The sequence below is a fragment of the Cydia strobilella genome, chromosome 18 (genome assembly GCF_947568885.1).
Source record: "Cydia strobilella chromosome 18, ilCydStro3.1, whole genome shotgun sequence".
Lineage (NCBI taxonomy): Eukaryota > Metazoa > Arthropoda > Insecta > Lepidoptera > Tortricidae > Cydia > Cydia strobilella.
In genome coordinates, this window is record NC_086058.1 from 7471158 (window position 1) to 7483489 (window position 12332).

At 41.0% G+C, this 12332-nt stretch overlaps 1 protein-coding gene across 10 annotated transcripts in view; it reads right to left on the bottom strand.

Moving 5' to 3' along the window:
* The window catches only part of LOC134749517 (potassium/sodium hyperpolarization-activated cyclic nucleotide-gated channel 2), a 273523-nt gene that overhangs the window by 67236 nt on the left and 193955 nt on the right, over positions 1-12332 (bottom strand). The gene's annotated exons all lie outside the window — the stretch shown is intronic.

A 12332-nucleotide genomic window follows, 5' to 3' on the forward strand; every position in this document is an offset into this window, starting at 1 on the left:
TAGCGGCAACAGAAATACATCATCTGTGAAAATTTCAACTGTCTAGCTATCACGGTTCATGAGATACAGCGGACAGGGAGAACATGACGGACAGCGGAGTCTTAGTAATAGGGTCCCGTTTTTACCCTTTGGGTACGGAACCCTAAAAACCGGCCAAGTGCGAGTCGGACTCGCGTTCCAAGGGTTCCGTACATTACACAATTTAAACAATGTATTTTTTATGTGAAATGTAAGTGAAATGTCTTTAAAAAAACCCGTAGGGGTCGGATCAAAAACTAGGTAATTAAGTCCGACTCACGCTTGACTACACATTTCTATTAGGTTTTTGTGGGTTTTTCTGTGATCTGGTAAAGAACTATTTTGTGTATTTTTTTCAAAATTTTAGACCCAGTAGTTTCAGAGATAAAGGGGGGAATGGTCATTTTTGTATATTTTCTTGAATAACTTCTAAACTGTTTATCCTAAAATTATAAAAAATATATATTTGAGTTTCTCACAATGAGCTCTTTCATTTGATATATAACGCAATACAGTTTGAAAAACTTTATTTTTTAATTTTCTCAAAGTGGTCCCCAAGTTTATATTTTATTTGTTTACGTTGCATGTTTATCTTTGGGTCACAAACTTACATATGTATACCAAATTTCAACTTAATTGGTCCAGTCGTTTCGGAGAAAATAGGCTGTGACAGACGGACAGACAGACAGACGCACGAGTGATCCTATAAGGGTTCCGTTTTTTCCTTTTGAGGTACGGAACCCTAATATCTAATTTATAACTACATACCTATACTTAAACTAAGTGATAAGTAATATACGTAAGTGTAGGTACCTATATATAATAACATAATTTACTTAGGTATTGATAACTTATAGTTATCTCAGTACATAATATGTTATGTAAACAGTATTTAATTACCTAAATTAAACAAAATTAATTGCGTAAATACTGAAACTCCTAAACTGCCTGACAAAGTGGAAACCAAATACGCAGTATTGACTTATTAACTTATTATTACCTATATTCATGAACTACAACTACTACAAGTACTTACTTGCGTAACTTACCTACAGGAAAGATTTTGCTAAGACTCCTCGCTTCGTGTTACAATCTTACAATGTTGTTAACGTTATTATTAGTTTTACTGCATAATAATATATTTATTACTGCGTTTACAAGTTTTTTTTAAATATGAGATTTCTTTAGTAGTACCTACACAATATATTGATCTTAAATTGATAACTTAATTTTAGACACCATGCAAACTAATCAACATATCTGGGTCATGCACATTTTATAGTATGCATAACTAGTTCTATTCGCTTCTTTTCTGTAGACATCGCAAAATTAAGAGCACCTAAAGCAAATTTTTACGCTCACCCTCACACCGGGTTACATTTTTTCAGTATGTACGTGTATGCAGTAAATTGAGGCTCAACTCAATTAAGAAAAACGGGATAGATATGTACCAGAGTAGTTAGGTTTTATTGTATTGTCCACAGAAGTGGCATTTTTCTAATCCACCATTTTCGAAATTAATTCAATTCACCTTTCTGAACCCACTATTGGGTAACGAGTGTTAACTAAGATGTTAATTAAGATAAAATATATTAGCGAATTATTTTTATTTTATGTTTAGTAATCGTGTATCTAATACCAAACAGCAATGCTAAGTAAATAACACGCGCAAGTAAATAGCTGCGATTATAGGAAGCAGGTAAACGACGTACTTAACACCAATAGGAGTATGCTCAGCTTAACGCAATGACTAATTGACTTGATGTATTCACAGATCGACTTCGCATTATTCTTGAGTAATATACGTGACACAAGAGTTGACATAGTTCAACGGGAATTTTATAATTACCATATACCCATTGACAGATTTGCGTGATTAATCTATTTCCTTTCTGATGAACATAAGTGGCTCGTCAGGGTCATCTGGGTCATGATTGGGTGTGTAATCGAGGTTGTTTTTTGCAAATCAGTAAAATACATTTATTTTAATAATACTCAATTGCGTGTACTCAAATACTTATAAAGACTGTACACGATGAATGACAAAATACATAGGGTGTAAGAGTAATGAATGTACATAAGTTAGTCAGTAGTTGAGTTTAGTGAACAAACAGCAAGTTGAACCCTGGGCTGCGAGATTACGTCACAAGGTGTCACGCGTCTACACTGATGTTGTTACCTCAGGTTGCCGGTTAAGTACTTATGACACCGTTATGGTACCGTAAGGTGACATTCGGAAGGCGACTGCAGCATGCAGCGTTACTGTTGCGGGTTTACTGCCCCAGTGTTAATGCGGCAAAATCAGTGTTAATCTCCTAGATAAAATGAGTGAGGAATTAGGTAAATCTACTAAGCGTGACAGCGATGCGGCAACGACATCAACGCGATTTGACAGTGCCCGTTTATGGCTGGACAAGTGATATAACTAAGTTACGTTAGTCACACTCTTTCGTAAGCTAATTTGGTGGCGACGGTATCTATCTCAAAACATAAATAGTTATATGTATATGTAAACCTATAGGTACCTTAAATCAACATTTTGAGATTAAACGAGAGGACTGGTGTGTATCCTTTGGTCAATAACTGTACAGCCACCTAATTGTTATTCCATGATTATTAATTTATTACACAGTGATATCCAGGCTATTTTTTTATAGAATTAAAATGTTTATATTATATGTAAAATGAGGAAAGTATTAACTGCCTGTAAATCCCATACCTGGCGGTAATCGCTTGCCATCAGGTGATCCGTCTGCTCGTTTGCGTTCTATATCTTAAAAAAAAATATATATTCCTAACCGCCTGCGGGTAGTACCGAGCATAATACATATATTAAACATATATAATACATATCTTCATAATGATAAGTAAAGGAAGTTTTTAAATTTTTTTAACGATATTTTAAGAGTAGGTGTTATTATCATGAGCCCACTGCTGGGCAAAGACCTGCCTCTTATTTCTCCACGTAGCCCTATCCTTTGAAGTCTCCCACCAGTCTCTGTCAAAGGCGTCAAGCTCGTCCCGTGTCCCGTAGTCCCGTCATCTCCGACGAGGTCTACCGTGACGCCTTACAATTTGTGGGACCCAACGGGTGGCTGTTTTGGCCCACAGAGCATCTGGCATACGGCTTAATTTTAAGAGTAGGTAATCGCTTTCATAATGCGAAACCAATGAACGTGTCATAATCGAATTTTTTTCTTAAATGCTGAGATTTAATTATACAGTACGTCACTAATGGCTGATTTAACTAATCGAAGGCTATTATTGACGTACGATGATACACTCATACGGCGGCGGTACATTTGAGAAGTAAACAATATTTACCTACTTTCAGATCAATTAAAGAAGTGGGTTCGTGAGGTTGTCGAATGGGTTTAGTAATGTAACCGGATTAAATTTCAAAGGTATTTGTGTGTTTCACGTGCGTACTCGCAATATAGTCTAGCCAAAGTGTAAGAGCATAATCGATCTATTCGGTTACGTTGTCGCTTACAGTTCTATACATTCCCACGTCGGCCATGACAATTCATCTATTTTTGTTTCTTATACCGATAAGTACATTTTTCTGCCATGTTGTTCTGGTCCGCATTAATTACGAGTTTTGGACGTAAATATAAACCTATCAATTTAGTAGGTAACCGAGATGTAGAATCAGCTTGCAAGTATATTTATATTTACGTACTGCGTTTTTTTTAGAAAGATACCTATTAGGTGTAAAGATTCGACTACAGAATAATACTGCACATTGTTAAAAGAGCAAGTTGCAATTTTGACGTGTGCCACAAACTGACTAGGTTCCATTACTTGACATTGGATTGTCAATGACCAGCAATGATCGTCTTATCTTAAATCTTAACGCGAAGGTGTCATGTGAAATGCTCCTTAATGCAGAAAAATTACATACGTACACAAGAACCATGTGACACATAAGTCTTTTTGAATAAGTGTGACAGGCTGGCAGGTCGACTCTCATGGGCCCACCAGAGGTGAGGTGACACACAATCGTCTGACCTTAGATTACGCACGATAAGCCTTAGGGTCGGTAACGCGATATTTCTGATTATCAGAGGCTTGACTTGAGAAAGGTTGATGCGGAAGTAAAATGTACGATACATTTTCTTATTGCCCATGAGATTGTTTTAATTGTTTGAACTATTCAGGGCTTATGTCGGAAGGGATGATGATATATTTATCATATATTACGTATGAAAGAGTTTTTTTGCCATATTTTTACCTGAATAGACCATACATCAACACTATAATTAAATATTGCACAAAAGCACGATGGATTTGAAATCTAAATTAGACACCAGCATAATCGTTTGCTGCAGATCTAAATTACTCGGACTAAACCTTGGTCACCAACTATAACCAAATAAGTAAAACCAATTGATTCTAAGACTGAAATTATTAAGGAGTCTTAGAGAGTCCCCTTAAAGTCTGAAGGAAGTTTACCGCCGGTGTTAGTCCCTAACTCGGAGAGGGTTTTTATTATTCATTGAAGTTAAACAACTGGCGAGAGGAAGGAAGCTTTGCAACCTTGCGCACGAGTGGCCGTGGCCTTTAACTTGAATTATTACGTTGGAATGTATATAGACATGTATTTTGGCAATGTAATTTATACTAAAACGTTTCTTATTAAGGGGGTATTCGTTGAAAAATGTGGGTTAACGCCGCGTCATGGTCATGGTCATGTTTTATGCTGCGGATATGGAATTTATACGATACGGATTTCAATAAAATAATTGAAAAATCTACACGTATTAGATTTTATAGAAAGTCATATCCAAGTTTGGCGTATTTTACGCAGTTGACATAATATAGTTGATCAAAACCGTGTTGTTAGTCAAATAAACAGCCCCTTTTAAACTCTGCTCACAACCGAACAACCTCCTCGATCTCGATCTCGGCATTGTATCACCCGTTTAAATATTCAGGGGGAGGGCCACGGTCAGAATTGGGGCACCAGGTACTGTGGCTTGCATTAGCAAGGTCATGCGTCGGGAGTTTACGACGGCCCGCGGCCTTATTCTGAATGGGAATCGCCAACGTCATCGATTAGGAACGGAAGCGAGATTAGAATGGGGTGGTCCCGGAATTAGGCCAGCTTTGGTTTGCAAGGGCATGCGACCTTTGTTGGTGAACTTTAATGTGACGGATCTCATACGTCGAAACCCAAATCGGACGAAGTTGTTAACGTCTAAAATGGCTCCTCTACACGATGGCCCAGCGTTGGACCAGCGAGATGGCCATGCGATGGTTATGGCTCCTCTACACGATGGCCCAGCGCTGGATCAGCGTGATGGTCTTGCGATGATTGAGAGCACGCACTATGGAATGGGCCACGTGTAGATGCGTACGCATCATCGCTGGCCCACTACCTTTGATGTGCGGATGAAAAACCGACACCGTGGCCATCCCATCGCCATCCCGCCGCGTCATAAGCCATCCGACACCACTAATCTCTCTATACGCCGTTGGCCCATCTTAGTGGCCCAGTATGTTGGCCCATCGTGTAGAGGAGCCATAAAAGATATGGACTGGAGATAAGAAATTGGAATATATAAGGATATACTTAAATGGAGTATCTACACGCCTAGACATGGGTACCTAGGTATCTAGAACTGGAAGACTTAAGTCAAGTCAATTACGACGTTTTTGTTTGTTGGGTTTTTCGTTGTTTATGTAGACTTTGATTGTCCTTCATGTAGGTACATTTTTGTTTTATGTATTTTTAATATGGCATTTGTTCGGTACTTTTATATGTACGCACAAATACTACGTATTTTTCTTTTCTTATTTCTAAATCGGTTAATACTTAATCGAATAACTAGCATAGTCCAAAACGGGACAAGCCTAAAACGGAACGCTATTCAAAGCGCGCAACACCGAAACTCGAGTGTTGCCATACTCTCTCTACACAACGATCTCGGTACATGTAAACCGCCGTCGCATCGCTCGCTCCGAAGCTTGAGCTCAAAACCCAAAATCAAACCATACCAAGTGTCCAGCACAAATAGAAGATCGTCTGTCGACTCCAGCCTATGAGGTTGCTACATTCATCATCGAAGGAACAGGGGCCCCTGGAGAAAGTCTAACACGTCATCAGGTTAGTCCCAAATTACGGTCTATGCTAGACTATCAACTACATTTCCCCAACATACTTGTGTTTCGAGCCGGATTCCACTATCTGGTATCGATTTATGCGTATTATTTGTGCTGTACAATAGTTATTGCAACTAAATTCCCTTTTCTTTGTTCGTAAGTTAGCGAGAACCTACCTCCGCTTACAATTACAAATATCGAGTTTCCGACAACGTCGTGCAATATTTCTCAAAAATACCGATACATACAGTTAGATCTCAACGAGATCATTCTAATTATATATAGTTTCATATGGTTTTGAGCACTTTTAGCGAAATTATAATCGTTTATAATTCTCGGAACCGGGCGGTAGATATACCTACAGCGGCGCGCGAGTCACTTGCCTAGTACATATAGGTCTAAATATAGTAGTTTGTCGCAACTCATTTCTTTATTTTGTACAACGTACATTACATTACATTTAGTATTTACGTACTGAAGTGTAAATTTAAGGTTCAGGTATAACATACCAAAACCAAGTTATCGTTTGCTGTCATAATTACAGTATCGAATAAACTGTCGCCCGTATTGCGTACGGCACAGAGTTCAGATTTCTTTAGCTCGGGTTCTACCGACGGGAAATATTATCTTTGTAATTAACATTGCATGTTTAATTGCAACTTACTTTTAATTTGCGACAGATTATATAACTATTTTATTAACTAACTAACATTTTGCTAGTACCTAGCCATTTTAGAGATCTTAAAACTTAACATAACGTATACACTATACATACATACATTGTTCAAATATATTCACAAGTTTAGTCATCTCTTATCTCGTGATAATATTATTATTTTCCACAGTAAATTAACTAAATTTCTTATAAAATGACTGCTATGGAGATTGAACAATTGACATTCGAACGTGATGTAGCGATTAACAATATTCAAAAAATTGTAGACTGTTCGAATAATATAGCAGAATTTCGAGTTCGAGTTAAGGAGTTAGCTTCAATTAAAAAATCATTTTTCCAAGTTCAAGCGAAAATTGAGAAATTATCGGCAAAGAATGAGTCATTCAACCGGGATGATAATTTAGCTGTGAGAAATCAATTCGATTCTCTATACTTTAAGGTCCAAGTTGCCTTGGACACGCTTAAGGAGGAGCGTAAACAAAGCATTACGTCCGTCTGCGGCGGACTTAATGGGGTGTCACATGCGAGTTGCTGCGCTCAGCAATCAAATCAATCGCATATTCGCTTACCGCGCTTATCGCTTCAAACATTCACAGGTGTTCTAACTGAATGGAATGCTTTCTACGATTTATTTAAATCACTTGTACATGACAACGTCACCTTAACAAATGTCGAACGCTTCCGGTATTTGTTATTGTTTTTAAAAGATGAACCGTATAATCTTATCAAATCTATTCCTGTTACGGATGCTAATTACGAAAATGCCTTACAGGTATTAATGTCGCGTTATGAAAACAAACGAATTATTTCAACAAAACATTTTGACAACATTTATGACTGTGAATCAGTTAATGAGAAAAATGTTGAATCAAGTTTACGCAACTTGATGAATTGTTATCACGAGAATATTACTGCTTTGAAATCATTAGGTTTACCAGTTGACGAATGGAGTTTCGTACTTTTAAATATTTTGCTACGCAAAATTACACCTAATATTCGTAGGCGTTTCGAATTATCATTAAAAACTTCATGTGAAATTCCTGACGTGACCGAATTACTCGATTTCCTCGATAAGGAATTAGCGGCATCTGAAGTGATGACCGCGTCCGCGCGTACTTTAGGTACTTCCGCGGGGCCTGCGCAGCGCGCGGCGCCCGCGCTCGCTGCGGCTGGCGGAGCGGCCGGCTCGGCCCGCCCAGCTGCGGTGACGTCATCGCGCCATGCTATGGCGGGAAAACGTGCGATGTCGCTTACTCGCGCGCACTCCGATGTGCAATATAATGCACCGCGCAATAATAACTCTTCGTTTGCGCGTAACTCGCGTACTATGAGCGTCCATGCTACAACTGCGGTGGATTATTTAAATAAATTTAAATGCGCGTATTGTAAGGACAATTCTCATCCTTTATATAAATGTGAGAAGTTTAATGCACTCGCTCTAAAAGAACGAAAACATTTCGTGGAACAAAATAAACTTTGTACCAATTGTTTATTCATTGGCCACGAACTAAAAGATTGCAAGTCGCGCCATACTTGCCGCGTCTGCACTCAAAGGCACCATTCTTCATTGCATGAAGATGCGCCTACTCCAACCGTCTTACTGACTACGGAGTCTTCTTCTTCCCCTGAGTTGCGCTCAGTAGCGGAAACCTCCTCGCCCACTCCATTACATGGAGCTACGGGGCATCCTTCTAGTAAGAACTGTACGGTCTTACTCACGACTGCGCTTGTAAATTTACGACCCTTGAACCAGGGGCCTTACACGCCGCGGTCCGTTCGCACCCTTGTGGATCAAGGTGCGCAGACCACGCTCATTTCTGAGTCGTGCGTCCAACGTCTCGGCCTGCCGCGGTACTCCGCGCCCACGGGCACCACTCTCACCGGTATTGGTGGCGAAGTCCAACCACGGGGTTACGTGTTGTGCGAGGTCACACCTCACAACAAACCCGAGCCGAAGCTTCACATCGAAGCTTATATCTTAGCTGACTTGACAAGCTACACTGCTTATATTCCTAAATCAATTGGGAATATTCATAAGTTTCAACACCTTCAAAATCTTGATCTAGCGGACCCAGAACTGCGCTCAACGCGGCCTGTTGAACTGATACTGGGATCTGATTATCTTGATAGCATACTGCTACTGGATAATATCAAGGGTCCACCGGGCACACCCGTGGCCATTAACAGCATTTTTGGTTATCTGATAGGTGGTCCAATTTCATATGAAAGTATGAAACGATTAAGTGTCAACTTGAGTACTTGCCAACTTGACATGAAACTTCAAAGGTTCTGGGAGTTGGAATCCATACCAGAACATCCACATCTTACAAAAGATGAATTACGCTGTGAGTCGATCTTCGTCGATACTCACACACGAGATGCAAATGGGAAATATACAGTTTCCCTACCCTTCAAGGAGAATGCTCCGCCCTTGGGCGAGTCTCGTGCTATAGCTCTTTCACGCTTAACTAAACTAGAGGCACGCCTGTCTCGCGACCCTGCCTTGCGTGAGAACTATAATAAATGTATCCAAGAATACTTAGATTTGGGACATATGGAGCCAGTCACCGACTCAGCGAGTCCTGGCACTCCCCCATACTATCTACCCCACCACGTCGTGGTGAAGAGTTCTACATCCACTGCGATTACTGCGAAGAGTACGAAGTATCGTATTGTGTACGACGCTTCATGCAAGACTACATCAGGTCGTTCTCTTAACGACAATCTTCTCACTGGTCAGAAATTGCAGCAAGACATTTCTGATATTTTACTGAAGTACAGACTTCATAAAATAGTCTTTACGGCAGACCTCAAAATGATGTATCGCTACATCGGTCTTTGTAAAGAACACCGTGACTTCCACCGGATTCTTTGGAGATTCTCTCCCCATGATCCCGTAAAGGAATATCGTATGTGCTCTGTCACATTCGGCGTCGCTTCCGCGCCGTTCCTAGCTTTGCGAACACTTCGTCAATTAGCAATTGATGAAGCTGCTAACTTCCCACTTGCCTCGCAAGTACTCCTTAACGAAGTATTCGTTGATGATGTCGTTACTGGAGTTGATACGGTTGAAGATGCTATCACTCTTCAGCATCAACTAACTTCCATTTGTAAAGCAGGAACCTTCGAACTCCGCAAATGGACCAGTAACAGTTCTGAGTTTTTATCGCATTTAAGCGATGACGCTTCCATTCATGATGACGCTCTCATTTTGTCAGCACTTGACACTGACGCTTCTGTCAAGGTCTTAGGGCTTAAGTGGAACCCTAAATCCGACGTCTTTTCCTATCAAACGGATGGAGTGGCTAACTAACGCAAATGTACGAAACGTATAATGTTGGCAGAAATCGCTAAGATTTACGATCCCCTCGGATTTCTAAGTCCAGTGACCGTATTCGTGAAGCATTTAATCCAACTTTTATGGGTATCAGGCTCAGGTTGGGATGCTGCCCCTCCTCAGGGTATATGTGACTTGTGGTTTCGGTTCATCGACGAACTGCCGCTACTACAAGACATTGCGTTACCTCGTCATGTGCTTCCTAGCACACATCAAGTGTCACTTCATGGCTTTTCAGACGCATCTGAAAAGGCGTACGCCGCCTGCGTCTACATTCGTGTCGTTGACTCGAACGGTGCCATCAGCACTCACCTTCTCATAGGTAAAACAAAAATTGCGCCTTTGAAACGGCTTACTACCCCTCGATTGGAGCTATGCGGTGCTCATCTATTGTCAAAATTGATAAAAAAGGTCCTCACTGCTTACAGCAGTAGATTGTCTTTCGACCAAGTCTACGCTTGGTCCGATTCCACTGTAACTCTTGCCTGGTTACGTTCGTCTCCAGACAAGTGGCGGACATACGTGTCTAACCGCATCGCGGAGACAACAAGCAACGTGCCTGCCTCTCATTGGAACCACGTTCAATCCGCAGACAACCCCGCAGACCACGCGTCTCGTGGTGTTCTCCCATCTCAGTTGAACCATCAACTATTGTTCACGGGACCTGCTTGGCTCAGTAAAAATGAGTCTGAGTGGCCTAAGACTAACGTCGTATGCCACACCGACGAAGAACGTCGCAAGCATGTTCTTCTCACACAAACCAATGAACCTAAGAGCTTAGAGTTCATTGAGCGATTCTCATCGCTTCCAAGGATGCTACGCGTCATTTCGTATATGTTTAGATTCATAAATAAATGTCGTAAAGCCAATAGTCCTACGACTAAACATGTCACAGTTCCTGAGACAAAACAAGCTCTCAGTCGAATTATATCACTTGTCCAAAGTGAATGCTTTTCTGAAGACATCTCGCGTCTTAAGGACGACGACAGATGTACAAAACGTCTTCAGAAACTGAAACCTTTCTTGGACGATGCCGGACTCCTCAGGGTCGGCGGCAGAATAAATCGGGCCAACGTACCGTATGATGCCAAGCATCAGATTCTGTTACCCAAGAAACACCATTTCACGAATCTTCTCATAGATTTTTATCATAAAACACATTTACATGTGGGACCTCAAACTTTGCAGTTTGCCCTCGCACAGACCTACTGGATCCTGAGTGCTCGCGACGCTGTGCGTATGCGCACACGACGCTGCGTATCTTGTGTTCGTGCACGACCTGTCGCACCACAGCCATCGATGGCTCAGTTACCTACTACTAGGGTTCGATCACTTCGTCCCTTCTTAAATACGTCCGTTGACTTTGCGGGACACTTCTTTCTTAAATCAAGTAAACTTCGTAACGCGAAAGTTTACAAATCATACGTATGCGTGTTCGTTTGCCAATCAACGAAAGCAATCCATTTGGAATTAGTTCCCGATCTCTCAACCGAATCTTTTCTGAACGCATTGCGTAGGTTCATATCCCGACGCGGGTATTGCAAAACAATCCGTTCCGATTGCGGACGGAACTTTGTAGGTTGTGACAGGTACCTTTCCGAACTTTACACGTTTCTGCGAAACGAGTCAAATCAGACTGCTATAAACAACCAGCTGACAAACATGCAAATCACCTGGCAGTTTAATCCTCCGTATGCTCCGCATTTTGCCGGTCTCGTCGAACGAGCCGTAGGTAGTCTGAAACGACACTTACATCGTGTCATAGGTACACTAAAACTGACTCAAGACGAATTTAATACTTTGATCTGTCAAATTGAATCGGTTTGTAATTCAAGACCTCTCTGTCAACTTAGTAATGATCCTACTGATCCATTACCCCTTACTCCTGGACATTTCCTCATCGGGGAACCATTAACGTCTTTACCTGAATTTGACTTGTCTAACGACAACCCAAACCGCCTCGCTAGATGGCAGGTTATTCAACAAGCTGTTCAACATTTTTGGAAACGCTGGAGCGTAGAATATTTACACCAGCTACAACCAAGAGGTAAATGGTTCCACGACAATACTAACACACCCCTTCGGGAGGGTTCTGTAGTTGTGTTGATAGACAACACACTGCCACCACTACAATGGCGTCTCGCGCGCGTGCATCAACTGCATCCCGGCGCCGACGGTATTACCAGAGTCGTAACT